This window comes from Trachypithecus francoisi, unplaced genomic scaffold (assembly GCF_009764315.1).
Source record: "Trachypithecus francoisi isolate TF-2019V2 unplaced genomic scaffold, Tfra_2.0 Lachesis_group2, whole genome shotgun sequence".
Taxonomy (NCBI): Eukaryota; Metazoa; Chordata; class Mammalia; order Primates; family Cercopithecidae; genus Trachypithecus; species Trachypithecus francoisi.
The window spans coordinates 170788070-170815583 of NW_022681465.1; positions in this window are offsets into that span (position 1 = coordinate 170788070).

Genomic DNA, 27514 nt, shown 5'->3' on the forward strand with positions numbered 1-27514 from the left:
CACATGTTTTACAAACAATTTGTACAGTTAATGCAATCATCACAGGGTTCTGAGGCGACATACATCCTCAGCTTATGAAGATGGTGGGATTAAGAGATTAAAGACAGCATAAGAAATTATAAGAGTATTGATTTGGGAAGTGATAAATGTCCATGAAATCTTCACTTATGTTCAGAGACTGTGGTAAAGACAGGCATAAGAAATTATAAAAGTATTAATTTGGGGAACTGATAAATGTCCATTAAATCTTCATAATTTATGTTGTTCTGCCACTGCTTCAACCAGTCTCTCCAGGGTCCCTGACTTCCCGTAATACACCCTGACTCATTTTATGAGGTCACCATCATCCTGATACCAAAGCCTGGTAGAGACACAACAAAAAATGAGAATTTTAGGCCAATATCCCTGATGAACATCAGTGCAAAAATCCTCAATAAAATACTGGCAAACTGAATCCAGCAGCACATCAAAAAGCTTATCCACCAAAATCAGGTCAGCTTCTTCCCTGGGATGCAAGACAGGTTCAACATATGCAAATCAATAAACGTGATCCATCACATAAACAGAACCAATGACAAAAACGTTTCTGCATCAATAGATGCAGAAAAGGCCTTGGACAAAATTCAACAGCACCCATGCTAAACTCTCTCAATAAACTAGGTATTGATGGAACATATCTCAAAATAATAAGAGCTATTTATGACAAAATCATACTGAATGGGCAAAAACTGGAAGCATTCCCTTTGAAAACCAGCATAAGACAAGGATGTACTCTCTCACCACTCCTATTCAACAAAGTGTTGGAATTTCTGGCCAGGACAATCAGGCAAGATAAAGAAATAAGGGGTATTCCTTTAGGGAAAGAGGGAGTCTAATTGTCCCTGTTTGCAGATTACACGATTGTATATTTGGAAAACCCCAATGTCTCAGTCCAAAATCTCCTTAAGCTGATAAGCAACTTCAACAAAGTCTCAGGATACAAAATCAATGTGCAAAAATCACAAGCATTCCTATACACCAATAATAAGCAAACAGGCAAATCATGAGTGAATTCCCATTCAAAATTGCTACAAAGAGAGTAAAAAACTTACAAGGGATGTGAAGGACCTCTTCAAGGAGAACTACAAACCATGGCTCAACAAAATAAAAGAGGACACAAACAAATAGAAGAACATTCCATGCTCATGGAGAGGAAGAATCAACATTGTGAAAATGGCCATATGGCCCAAAGTAATTTATAGATTCAATGCCCTCCCCATCAAGCTACCAATGACTTTCTTCACAGAATTGGAAAAAAACTACTTTAAACTTCATATAGAACCAAAAAAAAAAAAGCCTGCATTGCCAAGGGAAGCCTAAGCAAAAAGAAAAATGCTGGAGGCATCATGCTCCCTGACTTCAAACTACACTACAAGGCTACAATAATCAAAACAGCATGGTGTTGGTACCAAAACAGAAATATAGACCAATGAAACAGAACAGAGCCCTCAGAAATAACACCACACATCTACAACCATCTGATCTTTGACAAACCTGGCAAAAACAAACAATGGGGAAAGAATTCCCTATTTAATAAATGGTGCTGAGAAAATTGACTAGCCATATATAGAATGCTGAAACTGGATCTCTTCCTTACACCGTATACAAAAATTAATTCAAGATGGATTAAAGACTTAAATTTTAGACCTAAAACCATAAAAACCCTAGGAGAAAACCTAGGCAATACCATTCTGTACATAGGCACGGGCAAGAACTTCATGACTAAAACACCAAAAGCCATAGCAACAAAAGCCAAAATAGACAAATGGGATCTAATTAAACTAAAGAGCTTCTGCACTGCAAAAGAAACTACCATCAGAGTGAACAAGCAACCTACAGAATGGAAGAAAATTTTTGCAACATACCCATCTGACAAAGGGCTAATATCCAGAATCTACAACTAACTCAAACAAATTTACAAGAAAAAAACAAACCCCATCAAAAAGTGGGCAAAGGATATGAGCAGACACTTCTCAAAAGCAGACATCTATGCAGCCAACAGACACATGAAAAAATGCTCATCATCTCTGGCCATCAGAGAGATGCAAATCAAAACCACAATGAGATACTATCTCACACTAGGTTGAATGGAGATTAAAAAGTCAGGAAACAACAGATCCTGGAGAGGATGTGGAGAAATAGGAACACTTTTACACTGTTGGTGGGAATGTAAATTAGTTCAACCATTGTGGAAGACAGTGTGGTGATCCCTCAAGTATCTGGAACTAGAAATCCTGTTTGACCCAACAATCCCATTACTGGGTATATACCCAAAGGATTAAAGACACATGCATACGTATGTTTATTGTGGCACTATTCACAATAGCAAAGACTTGGAACCAACCCAAATGTCCATCAATGATAGACTGGATTAAGAAAACGTGGCACATATACACCATGGAATACTATGCAGCCATAAAAAAGGATGAGTTCATGTCCTTTGCAGGGACATGTTTGTAGCTGGAAACCATCATTCTCAGCAAAATATCACAAGGACAAAAAACCAAACACTGCATGTTCTCACTCATAAGTGGGAGTTGAACAATGAGAACACATGGACACAGGGAGGGGAACATCATACATCAGGCCTGTTGGGGGGTCAGAGGCTGGGGAAGGAATAGCATTAGGAGAAACAACTCATGTAAATGATGAGTTGATGGGTACAGCAAACCACCATGGCACATGTATGCCTATGTAACAAACCAGCACATTGTGCCCATGTACCCTAGAACTTAAAGCATACAAAAAAAAAAGAAAAGACTGGTGAGAATGAACATCTTTATGTGTTCCGGTTCTTAGGGGAATGCTTCTACCTTTTGCCCTTTCAGTATAATTCTGGCTTTTGGTACGTCGTATTAGCTCTTATAATTTTGAGGCATGTTCCTTTAATCCCTAGTATGTTGAGGGTTTTTAACAAGAATGGATGTTGTATTCTATAGAACACTTTCTCTGCATATATTGAGGTAATCATATGGTTTTGTTTTTAATTCTGTTTGTGTTGTGAATCACATTTACTGATTGGTGTATGGTGAAATATCCTTGTATCCCAGGAAGAAAGCCCACTTGATTGTGTTGAATTAACTTTTTGATGTGATGGTGGACATGGTTTGATATTATTTTAATGAATTTTTTTTTGCATCTATATTCATCAGGGACATTGGCCTATAGTTTCCCTTTTTGTTGTATCTTTGCCAGGTTTTGGTATCAGGATGGTACATGTTTTATAGAATGAGTTATGGAGGAGTTTCTCCTCCCCTAATTTTTGGAATAGTTTGAATAAGATTTATACAAACTCTTTGTGTGTCTGGCAGAATTTGTCTATGAATCCATCTGGATCAGGACTTTTTGTCATTGGTAGATTTTTTTATTACTATTGATTCAATTTCATTATTCATTACTGGTAAGTTCAGGATTTCCATTTCTTTATGGTTCCATCTTGGCAGGTTGTGTGTTTTTATCTAGATTTTCTGGTTTGTGTGTATATAAGTGTTCATAATAGTCTCTCAGGATCTTTTGTATTTCTGTGGCATCATTTATGATGCCACCTTTGTCAATTCTGATTATGCTTATTGGGATATCTTTTTTTCTTTGTTAATCTAGCTGTCAATCACTGTATCAGTTGTGATCTATCAATCTTGTTTATTCTTTCAAAAAAAAAAACTTTACTTTTTGTTGATCCTTTGTATGTTTTTTGGGGAGTTTCAATTTCATTTAGTTCTGCTCTAATTTTTGTTGTTTCTTCTTCTAGTTTTGGGTTTACATTCTTCTTGTTTTCCTGGTTCCATTAAATGTAAGGTTAGATTGTTAATTTGAGATGTTTCTATTTTCTTGATGTAAGTGTTTAGTGATATAAGCTTTCCTTTTAACAATGCTTTTGCCATATCTTGGAGGTCTTGGTATGTTGTGTCTCTATTTTCATTTGTTTCAAATGACATTTTGACTTCTGCCTTAATTTTGTTGTTCACTCAAAAGTCATTCAGGAGTAAGTTGTCTATTTTCCATGCATTTGTGTGACTTTGGGAGTTCCTCCTGGTATTGATAATCTGTTTATTTTACTGTGATCCAAGAAGATATTCCGTATGCCTTCAGTTTTTTTGAATTTATTGAGACTTGCTTTGTGACTGATTGTGTGTTCAATCTTGGAGTATCTTCCATGTGCATATGAGAAGAATGTATATTCTATGGTTAGGTGGTGTATTCTATAGACATCTCTTAGGTCTAATTGCTCAAGTGTCAATTTTAAGTCCAGAATTTGTTAGCGTTTACCTGCATGATCTTTCTAATGCTGTCAGTGGGATGTTGAAGCCCCCCACTATTATTATATGGCTAAGTCTTTTCCTAGTCTAGAAGTAATTGTTTCATAAACCCAGGGCTCCAATGTTGGCTGCATGCATATTTAGGATAGTTAAGCCTTTTTGTTGAATGCACCCCTTTATCCTTATGAAATGCTCTTCTTTGTTCCCTTTTACTGTTGTTAGTTTAAAGTCTATTTTATCTGATAGAAGAATAGCAACTGATATGGCTTGGATCTATGTCCCCACCCAAATCTCATCTTGAACTGTAATCATCCCCAGGTGTCATGGGAGTGACCTGGTGGGAGATAATTGAATTGTGGGGTTGGGTCTCTCCTGTGTTGCTCTCATGATAGTGAATAAGTCTCATGAGATCTGATGGTTTTATAAAAGGGCATTTCCCCTGCACACACTCTCTTGCCTGCCACCATATAAGATGTGCCTTTGCTTCTCCTTCCATCATGATTGTGAGGCCTCCCCAGCCATGTGGAACTGTGAGTCCATTAAACCTCTTTCCTTTATAAATTATCCAGTCTCTGATATGCCTTTATTAGCAGCACGAGAACAGACTAATACAACAAACCCTGCTCTTTTTTGTTTTCCATGTGCATAGTGAATCTTTCTCTATCCAATTACTATGAGCCCCTAGATGTCATTACATGTGAAATTTCTCTCTTGAAGACAGCAGAAGGATGGATTATAGTGTGTATGTGTGTTTTAAAAATCTAATTGGCCACTCTGTGTTTTAAGTGGATTGTTTACACCATTTGTATTCAAGACTAATACTGGTATGTGAGGTTTAGTTCCTGTTGTAGTGTTGTTAACTAGTTGCTTCGTAGTCTCAATTGTGTAGTTGCCTTATTGGATCCACAAGCTATGTATTTGCATGTGCTTTTTTGGTAGCAAGTATTGTTCTTTAATTTCCATGTTTAGAACTCCCTTAAGTATCTCTTGTAGGACCAATCTGGTGGTGACAAATTCTCTTGGGGATTGCTTGTCTGGGAAAGACTTTATTCATCTTTTGTTTATGAAGCTTAGTTTGGCAGGATATGAAATTCTTGGCTGGAATTTCTTTGAATGCTAAAGTTGGGTCTCCAATCTTTTCTGGCTTGTAAGGTTTTTGCTGGGAAATCTGCTGTTATTCTGATGGGCTTTCCTTTAAAGGTAGTATAACCCTTCTCCCTAGGTGCCTTTAAGATTTTTTTCTTTTGTGTTGACTTTGAATAGTCTGATGACTTTGGGTCTTGGGGATGGTATTCTTGCATACTAAGAGGATTTCTCTGGGTTTTTATCTCTGCATGTTGACCTCTCTAGTAAAATTAGGCATTATAAATTATCCTGAATTATATTCTCAAATATTGTTTCCAAGTTGCTTACTTTCTCTTCTTTTCTCTCAGGAATGCCAATATGTCATAGATTTGGTTGCTTTACATAATCCCATATTTCTTGAAGACTTTGCTCATTATTTGAAATTGTTTTTGCTTTGATGTTGTCTGATTGGGTTGATGTGAAGGATTGGACTTTGAACTTTGAAATTCTTTGTTCTGCTTGGCCTAGTTTGTTTTTAAGGCTTCCATTTTATTTTGAAATTCTTGTAGTGAATTGTTCAATTCCAGAGTTCTGTTTGGTTCTTTCTTAATATACCTATGTCATCTTTCAAAACTTAGATTGCTTTTCTGGCTTCTTTGTGTTGCATTTAAACTTTCTCTTGGATCTCAATGAGTTTATTTGCCATCTATATTCTGAATTCTGTATCTGCCATTTCAGAGACATCATTCTGTAAGGATCCATTGCTTGAGAGATCGTGGGACCCTTTGGAGGTGATGTAACACTCTGACTTTTGTATAGCTGAATTTCTTGTACTAATTCCTTCTCATCTAGATGGATGATGCTGCTTTTCTTTTTTTAATTTGCCATATTTTAAATAGGGCTTCTTGATTTTTTTGTTTCCTTTGAGGGTATGACCATGTTTTATATTATATATGATGGATGGCATGATTTCTGGCTGCTTTCAGGGTACCAAGTCTCTGTATGTGTTCTTTGGTTGCAGATAGGTTCATGCAGTGGGTTTCTCAGATGTTGCTTGTTATAACGACATGATTTTGTTTGGTGGCATAATTCAGGCTGCAATCCAGTATGTGGTACTTAAGAATAAGAGCCAGCAGGTAGGAATGGGGCAAAGGCAATGGAGAAACATGAAATGTGTCCTCCCCCAGTGCACCTTTATCTTCAGTGGTGGTGGAGCCCCTGAAGAAGCCTGAGAAGTAGTGTCTTTCAGCCCATACTCCTGGGCCCCAACAAGAAGAGCTGCTGCTGAGTCTGCAAAAGTACACCGAGGAGGGAAATGGAGGGTAAGCAATGACTCCTTCTCTGTGTCTTCTCCTGGACTTTGGTGATGCTGCATTCAGTGACTGGCACCGTGCTTGTTTCCTTTGACCCAAAAGGGACTTTGGTGGGCTGCACTCCCTGCTCCCTTTGAGGTGAACTGCACCAAAGGTTATATCTCCATGGGAATGGGGTCTACCTCCCTCCCTCTCCTTGGAGCTAGTGGGGTTTGTACCCTGATTATCCAAGGGAGCAGGCTGGGTGCATCTGGCAATGACACATGCAGACAGGGATCATATTTCAAAGCTATTCCTGGCTGCATGTCTCATCACCTGGGAGAATCATCAGCTTCAGCAACTCTTCCTGCTCCAGTCCTGCAATGGGAGAGAGCCTAATTCCAGCATATACTGATAGATAACATTCATAGCTTGATTCTGGCTATGAGGTCCCTTCCCCCATTCCAGAGCAAGCACTCCAATCTCTAGCCAGAGACTAAAATGCCTGTTGTGGCCACTGCTGCCAGATTGCCAAACTGTTTTTAAACTCTCAAAATGGTGCCATCCGTGGGCTTGTGACTGGAAAGGGTAGGGTGCCTCTAAGGCAAGGAGAATGGACAAGAAGCTGTGGGAGGTAAAACCTGCTCAAGTCTCAGTCTCACAGTAGCCAGTTTCGAGGTAGCATGCATTGTCTTATATATGCACGGAATAGGCTGGGCGTGGTAGTTCACGCCTGTAATCCCAGCACTTTCGGAGGCTGAAGTGGGCGGATCACTAGGTCAGGAGTTCGATACCAGCCTGGCCAACATGGTGAAACCCCATCTCTACTAAAAACACAAAAATTAGCTAGGCTTGGTGTTGCACACCTGTAATTCCAGCTACTCAGGAAGCTGAGACAGGAGAATCACTTGAACTCAGGAGGTGGAGGCTACAGTGAGTTGAGATCATGACACTGGACTCCAGCCTGGGTGACAGAGTGAGACTCCATCTCAAAAAAAATATATATATATATATATATATATGTGTGTGTGTGTGTGTGTGTGTGTGTGCGTGTGCATGGAATGGAATAGCCTGGTTTCCCTGTTGGTCCTTGGCCTGTGCATGGAATGGAATAGCCTGGTTTCCCTGTTGGTCCTTGGCCTGTGCATGGAATGGAATAGCCTGGTTTCCCTGTTGGTCCTTGGCCTGTGCATGGAATGGAATAGCCTGGTTTCCCTGTTGGTCCTTGGCCTGTGCATGGAATGGAATAGCCTGGTTTCCCTGTTGGTCCTTGGCCTGTGCATGGAATGGAATAGCCTGGTTTCCCTGTTGGTCCTTGGCCTGTGCATGGAATGGAATAGCCTGGTTTCCCTGTTGGTCCTTGGCCTGTGCATGGAATGGAATAGCCTGGTTTCCCTGTTGGTCCTTGGCCTGTGCATGGAATGGAATAGCCTGGTTTCCCTGTTGGTCCGTGGCCTGTGCATGGAATGGAATAGCCTGGTTTCCCTGTTGGTCCTTGGCCTGTGCATGGAATGGAATAGCCTGGTTTCCCTGTTGGTCCTTGGCCTGTGCATGGAATGGAATAGCCTGGTTTCCCTGTTGGTCCGTGGCCTTGATGTGGCTCTAGCCACCTTAGTCCAAACTCAGGCCAAGTATGTGGTGCAGTTCAGCATTAAACTCTCAACATGGTGCCTTGGGCCTGGGATCAGAGAGGGTGGAGCACCGCCTAGGCAAGCAGTGTGAGCAAAAACCTGTGGGGAGTGTGGTTCACTTCCATCTCAGCCTCAACAGCAGCTTGTAGCAGAGCAGCAAGTACACTCCCAGAGGTATGTGTGTAACCATTCTCCCTCTCCCTCTGTAGAGCAGTGCAATGGCAGCAACCCTTTCTGTAGATCCCTGGTATCTAACCACTTGAAATGGCTCCCATTTGAGGCTGCTCTGAGCTCAGATGCCTGTGGGATTCTGTGTGGGTTCCCCTTCTGGAGCAATGTCTCTTCACAGTCTTTAAGCAGCTCCATATGTCAGGCAAATGGCCCCAGTGGGTTGAAGGTTTCTCTAGTAGCCAAGATCAATAAAGCCCATTTCACAGCTCTGGGGATTCCTCTTCTACTGTTTCCCCATATCCAGGACTTTCTTCTGGATTTTAGTCAGTTCCTGGTTGGGTAACCTAACTCAAACCTTCTTCTTACTTACTTCTGGCACTTCTTATCTCTTATCTGATGAATCCCAGCATTCTCTCCTAGATGACCTGTTTTAAATGTGAATATCTACTTACTATTCTGACTCTTCTCTGTGGAGGAAGCACAAACTACCTGCATCTAGTCAGCCATTTTGATTCCTCTGTATTTTTCAAATACCCAGTATATCTGATAAAAGAAATAAAGTTCATCTTCTAGACTCACTCTTTTTTTTTTTTTCGATTAATTTTAGCTCTGTCATCAAGTGGTTTCAACTTGGCAATCTTAAGCTATTGATCTTCTATTTGATCATGTGTGTCTAAGTTTACCAAGCTACTATTTTCTTCCTCTTTTGTGACAAGTATCGAAGCACTTGAAGGCGTTAATTACTGATTTGGCCTAATAGAGTACCTTTCTCAGGTAATGCTTGGAATTTAAGAGCCATGTTTAATATTACAGAGCAAAAGAAGAAAAAAAAGAGAAGGAGGGGTAGGAGAAAAGGAGAGGAGATGAAGAAAAAGGTAAGAATAATTATGGTATAAATTTTTAGGTTCTAAGACAGATCGATGTTAAAGCTATTTTGGGTAGAAGACCACTCTTTTTCTTATGTAAAAAATTTAAATAGGTCCTTATTTTGCTTAAAACCATGTCTTTTATATAGAGCAAACCTTCCTCTTAGCCTGCCAGAAATAAATGCTTCACAATTATCTAATCAGTTAGTTCTGATAAAGCTAAGTGGTTTGTAGGAGTCTCTCACAATATTATGATATCTAGCTTAGTGCTCTCTTGATAGCTGTTTTGCTAATATTTCTAAAGAATTCACACATATGTAAGTGCATATGTAAATATTCTTTGTGCTTTCAATCCTTTTCCTTTCATCACTATTGACATGTGTTGAGTTGTCTATGCATCTATGAGGGCACATTTTTGCTCAGTTTACATGGGAAATTAAGCACAGCATTTTACCTTTTGTTTCAGCTCTCACCTTGTAGTGCTCTACTTCTCATTCACTCTGATGGGTCATGAAAAACATACATTCTGATTGTACTGTTGTTCTTTGTCACTGATATTGATGGTTAATTGTAGTTTCAGTTTTAATCTGTTTACTAAAGCTTTTTCCTTCTAATAGAAAGGGGAATAGATTATCTTCAGATAACATAAGAACTAATACAGGTTAATCTCAGCACATCCAGATTGCCGGATTGACCACATTCTTATTCCCAACATTACTTGGAGCATGATAGTGATGTTTGGGCAATGTTATAAAATAAAGTAATTAAATAGCAATAATACTTTATCTTTGGGTTTGTGAGATTTTTCAGAGGCAGGATATCCCAATCTGTTAGTATTGTTTGGTAATAATAACTAGATTGATGGTTTCCATTAAGTCTTGGAGGATTAAATGGTTAAAGGTGGCATGGTATAATAGCAATATATATTTTAGGTTTTTGGCCTAGTTTCCTAGCACAAAGCGCCTACAATCTGAATTACCTGAGAAATAAATATGTCTTTTGTATACTAATGAGATGACTCTTGGTTGAAGGACCCCCTAGAGAGCTTCAAAATGGAGGCTGGCCATAAGAGAAGCCTATCACATGTCTAGAGGGTTTGAAGTTTCAGCTCCTCTTTATCTTTCAGAAATAGGGAAGGTATTGGAGATTGGGTTATAGAATCATTTGAATAATGAGGTTCAGAGAGCTTCCAGGTTGGTGAACACATTAATGTGTTGGGAGGGTGGTCCACTCAAAGAAGGCATGGAAGCTCTACACCACCCCTCTCCATGCACGATGTAACTCTTCCATTTGGCTCTTCCAGAGTTGTATCCTTTATAATAAAGCTGTAATAGTAAGTATAGCACTTACTGAGTTCTGTGAGTCATTCTAGAAAATTCTAGAATAGAATTTCAGGTTGTATAGAATTTCAACTTCTAGAATAGAAGTTCAGGTTGTGGGAACTCCTAAATTTGTAGTCAGTTGGGTCGAAGTGTAGGTAGCTTAGGCACCCCATTTGCAGCAGGCATCCAAGGACAATCTTGTGGGTCTGTGGTAACTATGAATAGTGTCAGAATTGAATTGAATTATTCGATACCCAGTTGGTGTTGGAGGACTGGAGAAATGGTTGTTGAATTGATTGGAAAACACCACAGATGGTCACTGTGATAGTTAATACTAGGTGTCAACTTGACTGGATTGAGGAATGCCTAGACGGCTGATTAAGGATTGTTTCTGCATGTGTCTATAAGGGTGTTGCCAAAGGACACTGACATTTGAGATAGCAGAATGAGAGAGGAAGACCTTCCCTCAATGTTGGTGGATACCATCCAGTCAGCTGCCAGTGTGGCTAGAACAAAGTAGGTAGAAGAAGGTATAAGCAGCTTGCTGGGCCTCTCGCTCTTTCTTTTTTTTTTTTTTTTTTTTTTTTGAGACGGAGTCTCGCTCTGTCGCCCAGGCTGGAGTGCAGTGGCGCGATCTGGGCTCACTGCAAGCTCCGCCTCCCGGGTTCCCGCCATTCTCTCGCCTCAGCCTCCGAGTAGCTGGGACTACAGGCGCCCGCCACCTCGCCCGGCTAGTTTTTTGTATTTTTAGTAGAGACAGGGTTTCACCGTGTTAGCCAGGAGGGTCTCGATCTCCTGACCTCGTGATCCACCGCCTCGGCCTCCCAAAGTGCTGGATTACAGGCTTGAGCCACCGCGCCCGGCCCTCGCTCTTTCTCTCTCTCTTTTCTTGTGCCAGGTGTTTGCTTCTTCTCCTCCTGCCCTTGGACATCAGACTCCAGAGTTCTTCATCCTTTAGGCTCTGGGATTTGCACCAGTTGCCTCCTGGGGACTCTCAGGTTTTAGGTCTCAAACTAAGGGCTGCACTGTTGATTTCCCTGGCTTTGAGTCTTGGACAGAATCATGCCAAAGTGGGGTTGGAACCCCTACACAGACTCCCTTCTGGGGCACTGCCTAGTGGAGCTGTGGAAAGAGGGCCACTGCCCTCCTGACCCCAGCATGGTAGATCCACCAGCATCTTGCATTCTGCATTTGAAAAAGCCACAGGCACTCCACTCCAACTTAAAAGAGGAGTCACAGAGGCTGCACTTTCAAAGCCACAGGGGAGAGCTGCCCGAGGCACTGGGAGTATACCCTTTTGATCAGTGTGCCCTGGTTGTGGAACATGGAGTCCAAGAAGATGATTCTGGAGCTATAAGATTATTTTCAGATAGTCATTATATTTCTTAATTTTTCTAAAATCCATATTTTTTACAGGAATATAGGGTGATAGTGCTTCCTACTAATTACTTTATACTTGTCTACTTCTTTTATATGCTATTGGAATCACAAAGAAAATTTTAGTAGTCCTGTACATTCTGCATAATTTTAGTCAGATAATGTATTTATCACATTCATTTATCTCCCTGTACAAGTGTAAAATTTACTTATGATTATTTCAGAATTTTTGTGAATACATATAATTTTACCACAATATTGATAGTCTAGTGTTGTTACTGTTGGAGAGTGTCCAGGTTCTTGGCATCTTGAAAAAAGAATTGGACAAAATGTACAAACAAAGCAAGGAAAGAATGAAGCAACAAAAGCAGAGATGTATTGAAAACGGAGGTATACACCACAGGGTGGGAATGGGCTGAGCATAGGGGTTCAAGAGCCTGGTTACATAATTTTCTGGGGTTTAAATACCCTCTAGAGTGATGGTTTCCAGCTTCATCCATATGTAACAAACCTGCACGTTTTGCACATGTACCCTAGAATTTAAAGCATTAAAAAAGAAAAAAGAAAAGTGGAATCCTGGGTCATAGAGTAGGTATACATTTAGTATACATACCTTATTGTGAAATGTCCATTTAAATATTTTGTCCTTTTCCTTAAAAAAAAAAAAAAATAAATAAATAATAAATACCCTGTGGAGGTTTCCATTTGTTACTTGGTGTATGCCTTATGTAAGTGAAGAGGATGAAGTAAAGGTACAAAGCTATTTACTTGGTGTACACCCTATGCAAATGAGGAGGATGAAGTGAGGTTACAAAGTTATTTACTTGGTGTACAATCTATGCAAATGAAGAGGATGTTTCCTGCCATAGTTCAAGTCGAGTTACATAGTTATTTACTTGGGCTTAGAAGGTTGGGGCTTTTACATTTAATTTAGTTCTAGGAAGTCCTTAGGTTCCCTGCATCTAGGCCCTATTCTCCTGGCTCAGTATACCTAGATATTTTTTAGAAATGTAAACAATATCTGTATACATAAATGACTAGTGAAATAAATTATTAATATTAACATATCACAATCAAGCACAAGGCATTTTTGTGATATTTTAAATGGTAGCAAAGTGAGTAAGTGCTTTAAGTGCTCATAATTGAATAATGGTGAATACAAGCAGTGTTATATATAATCAGCAATTTTTACATTTCTACTTTGAAGAATTAGAAAAATTCAGTTAATGTAGTTAATTAAAATTAAAAGCTTGTTTTCAATACTATATTTCAATATGACTGTCTCATTCAAATTTTAGTGACTAGCAACCTAGCAGCCTGTACATGGCAGATAAACCCTAGCAATCACTTTGCAACAAGCAATTTTATATTTTCAGACATCTCATGGGCATCTTCTACTTTTGACAATCTTCCCCCATAATCACCCACACATGAAGCAGCAGCACCAGTTTCTTATTACAACTGGAATAAGGAGCTCCAAATAAAGCACTAAATTAAAGGAAAAAAAACACGCACATAAAATCACATAGCCATTTGCCTACTGTTGGATTCCTTCCTGTACTGCTTATTATTTAATGTCAGTCTTCCAAAATGAAATATTTGGATATGGTTTTCTGAGTCACAGATTACCTAGGAAAAAAGATTTCATAGTTTCTCTGTGGAAGGCACAATTCCTATTTGCTTCCTGTGTAATTTACCAATGGAAACTTCTAGAATTATTTTGGTATATGACAAATGTCAGAACTTGAATGGACTTAATAACTGACATAGAATCATAACTATAAAAATATTCTCTTTTTCACCAGAAGATGCAGTGATCTTAGGATTTTAAAAAATAATTTAGTTTAAGCCCATTAGCTGGCTAGATATAGAAGGTAGTGCTCTAAAGGATAATACATAGTTGGTATTTGAATTTTTATAACTTGAGTTGGAAAAATGATTCCTTTGCTCCTTAGCTGGATAAGCATGAGCTAAGCAACTGGATTCTCTGAGTTTTAGCACTGTCATTTGTAGGTTAGGAATAATAATCACCTCCCTTTTGTGTATCTTTGAATATTGCTATTGGATAAAAGCATCCAATGATGATTCTTCATAAAGCCGTTCCTTATGCTCCTGGCATTGTTTGCCTTTGTGTACACTTATTTATCGAAGACCTTATCTTCTGTTTAGAATTACAGGTTTTCTACAATTGCCTAACAACGTCAGTATTGGAATTTAAGTTGTTTGAGGAAACTACGTATTGCTAACATTGTATCTTCAACATGAACAACCATAGTGCCTGCTATCCAGCAATGATGACAAAAAGTATTTTATATATCACTTTAGGAGTGTAATTCACATTAAAATACCAATTTCTCAGAAAACAATCATCTCTCTCTCACACACACACACACAAAATCCACACACAAATATCTACCTGAGATAAGAATTTTGAGCTCTGACCTGTGGAAATCAATTAGGAAAATTGAAAGTTGAATTTCTCCTCCATTTTCAAGAATACATGACCAAGGCCAAGCTTTGAGATCAATTTTACTAAGAGTGGTGATGATGTCTGGAGTGACTTAGATAGCTGCACTTTTCTTGCTTAGTGTAAAAAATAATAATAGTAAATGACTGTAGGTTTGTATATGTGTTTCCAGGTTTGGGGAGGGGCAACAGGCTGCTTTAGTAACAGGACTCTAAAATATTTTTCAGAATACTTTGAAGTGCTAGTTTCCAGAATGGCAAGAAAATACATTTCTGTTTTTTTTTTTTTTTTTTTTTTTTTTTTGAGACGGAGTCTCGCTCTGTCACCCAGGCTGGAGTGCAGTGGCCGGATCTCAGCTCACTGCAAGCTCCGCCTCCCGGGTTTATGCCATTCTCCTGCCTCAGCCTCCCGAGTAGCTGGGACTATAGGCGCCCGCCACCTCGCCCGGTTAGTTTTTTGTATTTTTTAGTAGAGACGGGGTTTCACCGTGTTAGCCAGGATGGTCTTGATCTCCTGACCTCGTGATCCGCCCGTCTCGGCCTCCCAAAGTGCATTTCTGTTGTTTTAAGGCACCCAGTTTATGGTACTTTGTCATTGCAGTGTTAGGAAATTAATAAAGATGTTGGCACTGTAATGACAGGGACTGATGTAACAATAACTAAAATATAAAAGTGGCTTTGAAGGAAGTAATTGGTAGGATCTTGGAAGTATTTTGAAAATATAGAGTATGGAGAAAATATGGAGTAGAGGAGAAATGTAATAGTCTTGAAGGAAATTGCCCAGAATTAGGGACAGGGAGTGCAATTTTCTCATTGGAGTCTGACTTATTAGCTCAGATATGTCAATTAATCTCTCCATGCCAGCATTTTCTTGTCTGACAAATAATAAAAAAGAATGACTGAGACTGAGTCCTGGAATATTTGAAGGAAGCAGGAAAGGTGAGAGTGAGACTTAATTCTCTCTTTAAATGGAATCAGATTTTGTGATTGTTTTGTTTCCCAGAGAAGATTCAAAATAACAAGAGTGTTTTAAATTGAGGGGGCAGGTTGCCTACTGGGTATGGTTGCATTACTGCTATTCTCTGCATTAAGTAAAAAATACAGTATGTGGCTCACTTTTCTTTTTTTTAAAAAAAACACTTTTAAATTCAGGGATAAATGTTCAAGTTTGTTATAGAGGTAAATTTGTATCATGGGGGTTTGTTGTACAGATCATTTCATCAGCTGGGCATTAAGCTTAGTAGCCTTTACTTAGTTTTCCTGATCCTCTCTCTCTTCACACTGTCTACCCTCTGTTAGGCCCCAGGGTCTGCTGTTTCCCTCTATGTGTAAAAGCTGACCACTCTGCCAAAAGATCTATGATTACATTCCAGCTCAGAACATAAACCCCCAAACTCTCCATGATAATCCTCAGAATGTCTGTCTTTAAAGAGATCAAGCCTTTTGAAGACATTAATGTTTACAAGAGATACACTTAAATAGATGTTTGGTTAAAAGTAAAATGATGGGAAAATATATCACAAACACACACTAATAATAGAATTTAGCAGGGCAAAGCATAGTACCCGTAGTAAAGAGGAACATTTCATCATACTGGTAACAAAATAAATAGTTTAAAACTGGAAAATAACTGTTGTTAAACTGACTTAAGACATATTTTGATTAATATTCCATCAGATTTCTAATTTTTTAGGGCTTTAAAAAATTTTGGAATTCTTTATATTCTTAAAGGATTATTTCATTTTTAAAAAACTATTGGTGGATTCCAGTTGAGTTTATATATTGTATATGTTATAAGCAAATTTCTCCATCAAAAATTATTTTAGAACTCTGCTTGAAAAAGTTTATACCAATGATGCAATTATGACAAGCCCTATATCTATCTGGTGTTATGTATATATTAGTCTTGGTAATACACAGTTTTAAAAAATACAATTTCTTTCCATAATTCCCTCTTTTAACCCACCTTTTTATTGGTCATGTCTTCTCTTTTCTATGTTTAGTGCAACTCTTTTTAAAAGATGGGCTGCTGCTGCTTTTTATTTTTTATTTTTTTTGGTGGAGGGAGGCTTCTAGTTTTAAGAGTGTACGTTTTACCCCCACTAAGTATCTTCCTGGGCTGGTCTTGATTTAATTTACAGGATTGTTTTGCTTGTTATTACTGCTATTTTAATTTTGTGTAAATAAACATTTAAACCACGTTGCAACTATATATCTTTTTATATTTGTTACTTGTAAATGTACTCACAGTAATTGCTTGTGTGAAAAAAAGTGTGACAACCACAGCATTTCCCAGAAACACGATGCCAATTCAAAGAAGTTAGTATTAAATTTTGAAAAATATTTGTTTTATGATTGTATCTGAAAATGAAGTTCAGATGAAGGTATAAATGAAGGGAAGTGTTTTGCAACTACCAATTTCATTACATTTTTTAAGGACATGTGTTTTCTTTATCTGCTTTAAAATTATTCAGTTTTTTAGTGAACATTCATAATTTCCATTAGTTTTAAAGATCCATTTTCAATTATATTGCTGCTGTTGTAGCATTGTGTTGAAGTATTAGGTTGCATTGTCTTTAAACTGTGCTTTATAAAATCAAATTCCATCTTATGTTTTTGTGATCCACAAACATCTTTAAAATAATCTGAATGGATCTCCTTGAGATAACCCTATAACTGATAACTTTGATATTCATTGTTGTTTAAAATTTTCTTTGTGAGTGAGGAGGATCTTCTTAGGCAAGAAGTGTACCCAGAATAGGTACACTAACATTTACCTATTCTGGGAAAACACAGATTACATGAAAATAACATATTAATTGATTAAATTATTTTCCAAACAGGTGTTATTTGTATATAGACATAATCTAATATGTTAATCAAAAATTACACATACATGTTGACAACATAACAAAGTGTTCCATTACGCAGTTTAGGGTTTTATTTTTAACCTTAGTTGTTAACTGATCATATCATGTTGCATTCTATCAAAGTCATTCTGTAGTGAATAATGTTTACTAAAATTACATTCGATAAACTTGTACTGGTTTAAAATAATTTCTTCATTGAGTGAAGTATGGGGGAGTACAATATTTCTTAACTCTCTTCCTCAAAACCAACCAAAGAAAACAACAAAAGTCAGAAGAGATAAAACAGAACTATTCTATGAAAACAACTCCAAAGAAACATTATCTGTGAAGAAACTGACAAATGCAGTGATCTTTGGACAAAATTTAGGGTGGTGGGAAACAATCCATACCATATTGAATTTTAGTCTTGAGAGAGTAAAAATGTTTCCAGACTGAAAGGGAGAAAAATCAACTTAGACTGAAAAAGAAAAAAGCAGCCCTGCAATTAATCAGTCTGGGAGAACAGACACAGATAAAGTCAGCTGTAAAGTTAACAGGAAACACTATTTTTCCCCAAGGCAAGTTATATTGCAGCTGGAGAATGCCAAACAATCCCCTCTTTGAGTGACTATTGCTTTTTTTTTTTTTTTTTTTTTTGAGATGGAGTCTTGCTCTGTCGCCCGGGCTGGAGGGCAGTGGCCGGATCTCAGCTCACTGCAAGCTCCGCCTCCCGGGTTCCCGCCATTCTCCTGCCTCAGCCTCCCGAGTAGCTGGGACTACAGGCGCCGCCACCTCGCCCGGCTAGTTTTTTGTATTTTTAGTAGAGACGGGGTTTCACCGTGTTAGCCAGGATGGTCTTGATCTCCTGACCTCGTGATTCGCCCGTCTCGGCCTCCCAAAGTGCTGGGATTACAGGCTTGAGCCACCGCGCCCGGCAATGACTATTGCTTTATTATCAGTGATGCCACTAAATTAGTTTCTCTATACCCATCTATTACTGGGGATACTCAGTAGCTAAGCTAGTCCCTACTACATTCTAATACTCAATCCCTAGCTTATCCCATGTATCCTGATCTTTTCTCAGAAATAACAAACATTTCATACTGATTCCTACTTCTCTTGAGTTCTCTTTCTTGGGTTAACTCCCAGGGTATTCAGAATGAACCGATGCCTTACAAAAGGACACTCTCCTTCCTCTTGTCAAGTAGCATTTCTAATTCCTCTGGACTGCTGTCCCTTGTTGCATTGAGTCAATAAATCTGATCCTATCAGATTATAGATTTGTTTCTGGTGGTCTTTACCTGATCAGCTTTTAATAGTCAACATAATTTCTTTCAAATTTTGGGCACAGGCTGAGAGGCTAAATTAAGAATCCCTTTCTTATAACATTTGGGTTCTGAGTCTGAGACGGGTAAGGTCCTAGTAAATAGCAGGAAATGTGGATATGGAAACACACATGGAGAATGCCATCTGCTGACAGAAGCAGAGATTGTAGTAACTCGGCTGCAAGGTAGGGAACCCAAGAACTGAGGCCTCCACTTACCTCAAGAGACAAGTAAAGATTCTCTCTAGAGTTTCAGAGGGAGAATGGCTCTGCTGACATCTTGATTTCAAAGTGCTAGTTTCCAGAATGACAAGAAAATACATTTCTGTTGTTTTAAGGCACCTAGTTTATGGTACTTTGTCATTGCAGTGTTAGGAAATTAATAAAGGTGTTGGCACCGGAATGACAGGCACTGATGTAACAATAACTAAAATATAAAAGTGGCTTTGAAGGAAGTAATTGGTAGGATCTTGGAAGTATTTGAAGCATTAGGTAGTAAAAACCCTAGATTGCCCTGAAGATATTGTTGGTAGGAATGTGGACATTACAAGTGAATCTTGTGAGCGCTCAGAAAGAAGTGAGGAAAGCTGTAAAGAAAGCTTCTATGATTTTAAAGAATATATAAATCCGCAAAGGCATAAGAATGATACATTGGACTTTGGGGACTCGGGGGAAAGGGTGTGGGGTGGGGAGGCACAAATGACTACACATTGCGTACAGGGTACACTGTTGAGGTGTTGGTTGCACCAAAATCTCAGAAATCACCACTGAAGAACTTATTCGTGTAACCAAATACCACCTGTTCCCCCAAAACCTATTGAAATAAAAACATTAAAAACAGTTTTAAAAAGTAGGAAAAAAATACATAGCTCATCACAAGCCACATGTTATGAAAAATATGTAAGTTAAAGGTGTTTGTGGTCAGATTTCAAATGGAAATGAGAGATATGTTATTGGACAATGGAAGAAAGTGATTCTTATTATAAAGTAGCAGAGGACTTGGCTGAATTATGTTCTTCTGTTAGGTAGATAGTGGAACTTGTAGGTAATGCACTTGGATATTTAGCTGAGAAAATTTCCAAGCAAAGTATGGAAAATGCAATATGGTTTCTTGTTTTTGTTTTAGGAAAATGTGAGAATAAATTAGGGAATGATTTGTTAAGTCAAAGGAAACCAGCAGTTGATAATTTGGAAAATGATTTGTCTCTTCAGATAGTGTGCTCTGGCAACAGATCTAAGGGTGTGACTGGGCAACCATTTACTAAAATAATTAACATGTAACTCGCGAATTCAATCAACCCTCTCAGCAGAAGCCAGGAATAGGGATGTGATTATCCAGAAAAGAGCTCTTGTATCTATTGATTCAGATGATGATATTTAGGACTCTTTGAATTGATCGTATTTAGATGAAATTTTGGACTTACAGTTATGTTGGAATGAGCTACAGTTTCCAGCGATGTTGGCATGGGATAAGTGTACTTTGCATATCAGAAGTACATGAATTTTGGGGGGTTAGAGAGCACACTGTTACGGGTTAAATTGTGTCCTCCAAAATGGTATGTTGAAATACTAACCTCCAGCATCCCAGAATGTGACTTCGTTTGGAAACTGGGTTGTTGCAGGTGTAATTAGTTAAGATCAGTTCATCCTGAAGTAGGGTGGATCTTTAATCCAATCTGACTGGCAGCTTTATAAGAAGAGACAGACAGAATGTCACCTGTCAAAAGAGGCAGAGGATGGTGTGATGCAGCTGCGGATGGGTGAGTGCCAAAGTGTGGCAGCCACCACCAGAAGCTAGGAAGAGGCAAAAAATATTAGACCTAGAGTCTCAGAGAGAATTTTTCCCTGATGATGCCTTAATTTTGAACTCCTATCTCCAGGACTGGAAATGAGTCCATTTCCATTGTTTAAGCCCACCCAACAAACTGAACTTTGCTATTAGGTCTTTCTTATATTGTATAATACACTTCCTTCATTTTCTCCTTAAAGAGCTTACCTATCTTCAATTCTTCCTATGTGCTTTACATTTTTATTTTTATTACAAATGGTATTTGTAAATATTTTCTAGCTGTTTCTTGAAGGTATATAGAAAATTTTAAAAATTCATCTTAGGTAACTGCTTAGCTCCCTTATGTATATTTAATAATTTATCTGTGAATTATCTTTTGTATGGAATATAGGATGTTGTATCATCTTCAAATAAGAATAATTTTTCATTTTAATCCTTATATGTTTAATTTGCTTTTATTTCTTTTTTATGTAGATTAGGACTTCAGGTACAATATCGAGCAAAAGTAGTAAAAACAAATACATTTGTTCTAGACTTAGTTTAAGAAAACACTTCTAACTTTCCACCATTGTGTATAATGATGCTTTAAGAAATTTCACTGGTAGTCTTAATTATATTAAAGAACTTCCCTTACATTTATAATTTATTAAAAATTTTAATGTAAAATGTGATCAGATTCTATATTCAGTATTAAAAGTAGAGAATTTTTTGTTTTATTCTTCTTTAATGTTTAAATAAAATAAACTATATTAATGAATTTTCTAATGTTGAACCAACTTGTCTTTGGTATAAAGTTTTGAGGGGATAAATATTCAAACCATAGCACTTCATTTTCAAAAATTGACGTTGAATATCTCACAATATTATTTCATTATCTTTTTAATCTCTTATGAATCTTTTTTTTCTACTTTTATATTTATTTTTCTGAATCAAATATGCAAAATATTTATCCATTATTAGTCTTTTCAACATACCATAGCTTGACTTCATCAATCCTCTAATTTATTTTTATTTTCCAACTCATTATTTTTTATTATTAACTTTAATCCCTTCCTTATGCTTACTGTGAGTTTACTTTGCATTTTTATAATATCACAAGGAGAAATTTTATTTGTCTTCAATTTTAATTCTTTATTTTATGCCCAGTATCAAACATTTTAACTCTTGTCTATGCTGTTAATGTTTATATTAATACATCTTTCAGCATCAATTTTCTGTATACCATTGCTTCTTACATTCACACTTTACTTCTGATGTCACCATACACAAAATTGGCTTGCTCCCAGATGGTGGGACTTCCCAGCCTCCAGAACTGTGAGAAGTACACATTGTATAAGCCACCCTCTCTATATAGTATGCTTTATAGTAGGATAAGGTGACTAAGACATTATGATTATTTCTACTTTGTTTATACAAAAATAAGTATGTTTTCACTAATTAATAATAAAATATTGTGATATTAGTACTTACTGAATGTGATACCTATTTTGGCAATGTAAAAATTTTTTATTCTTTTGAACTTTATGTGGCTGGATATGAGGATGCCTTCATGAATATGATGAATGTATAGTATATTTAGAAAAATTACAAATGGCAAATCTACGTTTAGTCATTACTAACTTTGGTAAGGCTACAAGAAGTCTATTTACTAGAGTTTGAGACTAATCATCAAGTCCCTGTTCAAGCATTCATTTTGCCTGAAAAACTTTTACCCTAGTGACTTTTAATGGTCTTCTTTAGCTTCAGTACAGAAAACTTTTGGAAATGATATGGAATCCCACTACAGGTATAACAGTAAGGAAGACCCCCATGCATTGCCACCTTAGTGAACATGGACCTAAAAAACGACAAAACTTAGCATGCCAAAAGAATGGGCCGCAGGGGGTGGCGTGCTCAAAATGGCCAAATAGGAACAGCTCCAGTCTCCAGCTCCCAGTGTGAGTGACACAGAAGATGGGTGATTTCTGCATTTTCAAATGAGGTACTGGGTTCATCTCACTGGGGCATGTTGGACAGTTGGCACTGGTCCGTGGGTGCAGCCTGACCAGCGAGAGCTGAAGCAGGGCAAGGCATTGCCTCACCTGGGAAGCACAAGGGGGAAGGGAATTCCTTTTCCTAGCCAAAGGAAATTGAGACACACAACACCTGGAAAATTGGGAAACTCCTACCCTAATACTGCACTTTACCAAGGGTCTTAGCAAATGGCACACCAGGAGATTATATGGCACACCTGGCCCAGAGGGTCCCACACCCACAGAGCCTCCCTCATTGCTAGCACAGCAGTCTGAGATCTAACTGCAAGGCAGCAGCAAGGCTGGGGGAGGGGTGCCCGCCATTGCTGAAGCTTAAGTAGGTAAAGAAAGCCGCCAGGAAGCTCAAATTGGGTGGAGCCCACCACAGCTCAAGGAGGCTGGCCTGCCTCTGTAGACTCCTCCTCTGGCATAGCTAAACAAAAAGCAGCAGAAACATCTGCAGAGGTAAATGCCCCTGTCTGACAGCTTTGAAGAGAGCAGTGGATCTCCCAGCATGGAGGTTGAGATCTGAGAACGGACAGACTGCCTGCTCAAGTGGGTCCCTGACCCCTGAGTAACCTAACTGGGAGACATCCCCCACTAGGTGCAGACTGACATCTCACACCTCACATGGTGGGGCACACCCCTGAGATGAAGCTTCCAAAGCAAGAATCAGACAGCAACACTTGCTGTTCAGCAATATTCTATCTTCTGCAGCCTCTGCTGCTGATACCCAGGCAAACAGGGTCTGGAGTGGACCTCAAGCAAACCCCAACAGACCTACAGTTAAGGGTCCTGACTGTTACAAGGAAAACTAACAAACAGAAAGGACATCCACACCAAAACACCATCAGTACGTCACCATCATCAAAGACCAAAGGCAGATAAAACCACAAAGATGGGGAAAAAGCAGTGCAGAAAAGCTGGAAATTCAAAAAATCAGAGCTCATCTCCCCCTCCAAAGGAAGGCAGCTCATCACCAGCAACGGAACAAAGTTGGACAGAGAATGACTTTGACGAGTTGAGAGAAGAAGCCTTCAGTGGATCAAACTTCTCAGAGCTAAAGGAGAAACTACGTAACCAGTGCAAAGAAACTAAAATCCTTGAAAAAAGATTGGATGAATGGATAACTAGAATAATCAATGCAGAGAAGACCTTAAAAGAACTGATAGAGATGAAAACCATAACATGAGAACTACGTGACAAATACACAAGCTTCAGTAACCGACTCGATCAACTGGAAGAAAGAGTATCAGCGATTGAAGATCCAATGAATGAAATGAGGCGAGAAGAGAAGTCTAAAGAAAAGAGAGGAAAAAGAAATGAACAAAGCCTTCAAGAAGTATGAGATTATGTGAAAAGACCAAATCTACATCTGATTGGGGTGCCTGAAAGTGAGGGGGAAAATGGAACCAAGTTGGAAAACACTCTGCAGGATATCATCCAGGAGAACTTCCCCAACCTAATAAGGCAGGCCAACATTCAAATTCGGAAATACAGAGAACACCACAAAGATACTCCTCGAGAAGAGCAACTCCAAGACACATAATTGTCAGATTCACCAAAGTTGAAATGAAAGAAAAAATGTTAAGGGCAGCCAGAGAGAAAGGTCGGGTTACCCACAAAGGGAAGCCCATCAGACTAACAGCAGATCTCTCGGCAGAAACTCTACAAGTAAGAACAGAGTGGGTGCCAATATTCAACATTCTTAAAGTAAAGAATTTTAAACCCAGAATTTCATATCCAGCCAAACTAAGTTTCAGAAGTGAAGGAGAAATAAATATCTTTACAGACAAGCAAATGCTTAGAGATTTTGTCACCACCAGGCCTGTCCTACAAGAGATCCTGAAGAAACACTAAACATGGAAAGGAACAACATGTACCAGCCATTACAAAAACATGTCAAAATGTAAAGTCCATCGATGCTAGGAAGAAACTGCATCAACTAGTGAGCAAAATAACCAGCTAATATGATAATGACAGGATCAAGTTCACACATAACAATATTAACCTTAAATGTCAATGGACTAAATGGTCCGATTAAAAGACAGAGACTGGCAAGTTGGATAAAGAGTCAAGACCCATCAGTTTACTGTATTCAGGAGACCTATCTCATGTGCAGAGACACACATAGGCTCAAAATAAAGGGATGGAGGAAGATCTACCAAGCAAATGGAAAACAAAAAAAAGCAGGGGTTGCAATCCTAGTCTCTGATAAAACAGACTTTAAACCATCAAAGATCAAAAGAGACAAAGAAGGCCATTACATAATGGTAAAGGGATCAATTCAACAGGAAGACCTAACTATCCTAAATACATATGCACCCAATACAGGACCACCCAGATTCATAAAGCAAGTCCTTAGAGACTTACAAAGAGACTCTGACTCCCATACAATAATAATGGGAGACTTTAACAACCCACTGTCAACATTAGACAGATCAATGAGACAGACAGTTAACAAAGATATACAGAAATTGAACTCAACTCTGTACCAAGTGAACCTAATAGACATCCACTGCACTCTCCACCCAAAAGCAACAGAATATACATTCTTCTCAGCACCACATCACACTCATTCCAAAATTGACCACATAGTTGGAAGTAAAGCACTCCACAGCAAATGTAAAAGAACAGAAATTATAACAAACTGTCTGTTAGGCCACAGTGCAATCAAACTAGAACTCAGGACTAAGAAACTCAATCAAAACCGCTCAACTACATGGAAACTGAACAACCTACTCCTGAATGACTACTAGGTACATAACTAAATGAAGGCAGAAATAAAGATGTTCTTTGAAACCAATGAGAACAAAGACACAACATACCAGAATCTCTGGGACACATTAAAAACAGTGTGTAGAGGGAAATTTATAGCACTAAATGCCCACAAGTGAAACCTGGAAAGATCTAAAATGGACACTCTAACATCACAATTAAAAGAACTAGAGAAGCAAGAGCAAACACATTCAAAAGCTAGCAGAAGGCAAGAAATAACGAAGATCAGAGCAGAACTGAAAACAATAGAGACGCAAAAAAACCTCCAAAAAATCAATAAATCGAGGAGCTGTTTTTAGAAAAGATCAACAAAATTGACAGACCACTAGCAAGACTAATAAAGAAGAAAAGAGAGAAGAATCAAATAGATGCAATAAAAAATGATAAAGGGGATATCACCACTGACCCCACAGAACTACAAACTACCATCAGAGAATATTATAAACACCTCTACTCAAATAAACTAGAAAACCTAGAAGAAATGGATAATTTCCTGGACATTTACACTCTCCCAAGACTAAACCAGGAAGAAGTTGAATCCCTGAATAGACCAATAGCAGGCTCTGAAATTGAGGCAATAATTAATAGCCTACCAACCAAAAAAAGTCCAGGACCAGATGGATTCACAGCCGAATTCTACCAGAGGTACCAGGAGGAGCTGGTACCATTCCTTCTGAAACTATTCCAATCAACAGAAAAAGAGGGAATCCTCCCTAACTCATTTTATGAGGCCAACATCATCCTGATACCAAAGCCTGGCAGAGATACAACAACAAAAAAGAGAATTTTAGACCAATATCCCTGATGAACATCGATGCAAAAATCCTCAACAAAATACTGGCAACCCGAATCCAGCAGCACATCAAAAAGGTTATCCACCATGATCAAGTGCTCTTCATCCCTGGGATGCAAAGCTGGTTCAACATACGCAAATCAATAAATGTTATCCAGCATGTAAACAGAACCAAAGACAAAAACCATTGATTATCTCAATAGATGCAGAAAAGGCCTTTGACAAAATTCAAAAGCCCTTCATACTAAAAACTCTCAATAAATTCGGTATTGATGGAATGTATCTCAAAATAATAAGAGCTATTTATGACAAACCCATAGCCAATATCATACAGAATGGGCAAAAACTGGAAGTAGTCCCTTTGAAAACTGGCACAAGACAGGGATGCCCTCTCTCACCACTTCTATTCAACATAGTGTTGGAAGTTCTGGCTAGGGCAATCAGGAAAGAGAAAGAAATCAAGGGTATCCAGTTAGGAAAAGAAGAAGTCAAATTGTCCCTGTTTGCAGATGATATGATTATATATTTAGAAAACCCCATTGTCTCAGCCCAAAATCTTCTTAAGCTGCTAAGCAACTTCAGCAAAGTCTCAGGATACGTAATCAATGTACAAAAATCACAAGCATTCTTATACAGCAGTAACAGACAAACAGAGAGCCAAATCATGAATGAACTCCCATTCACAATAGCTTCAAAGAGAATAAAATACCTAGGAATCCAACTTACAAGCGATGTAAAGGACCTCTTCAAGGAGACCTATAAACCACTGCTCAGTGAAATAAAAGAGGACACAAACAAATGGAAGAACATACCATGCTCATGGATAGGAAGAATCAATATTGCAAAAATGACCATACTGCCCAAGGTAATTTATAGATTCAATGCCAACTCCATTAAGCTACCAATGACTTTCTTCACAGAATTGGAAAAAACTGCTTTAAAGTTCACATGGAACCAAAAAAGACCCCGCATTACCAAGACAATCCTAAGCCAAAAGAACAAAGCTGGAGGCATCACGCTACCTGACTTCAAATTATACTACAAGGCTACAGTAACCAAAACAGCATGGTACTGGTACCAAAACAGAGATATACACCAATGGAACAGAACAGAGCCCTCAGAAATAATACCACACATCTACAGCCATCTGATCTTTGACAAACCTGACAAAAACAAGAAATGGGGAAAGGATTCCCTATTTAATAAATGGTGCTGGGAAAATGGACTAGCCATAAGTAGAAAGCTGAAACTGGATCCTTTCCTTACTCCTTATAGGAAAATTAATTCAAGATGGATTAGAGACTTAAATGTTAGACCTAAAACCATAAAAACCCTAGAAGAAAACCTAGGTAATACCATTCAGGACATAGGCATAGGCAAGGACTTCATGTCTAAAACACCAAAAGCAATGGCAACAAAAGCTAAAATTGACAAATGGGGTCTAATTAAACTAAAGAGCTTCTGCACAGCCAAGGAAACTACCA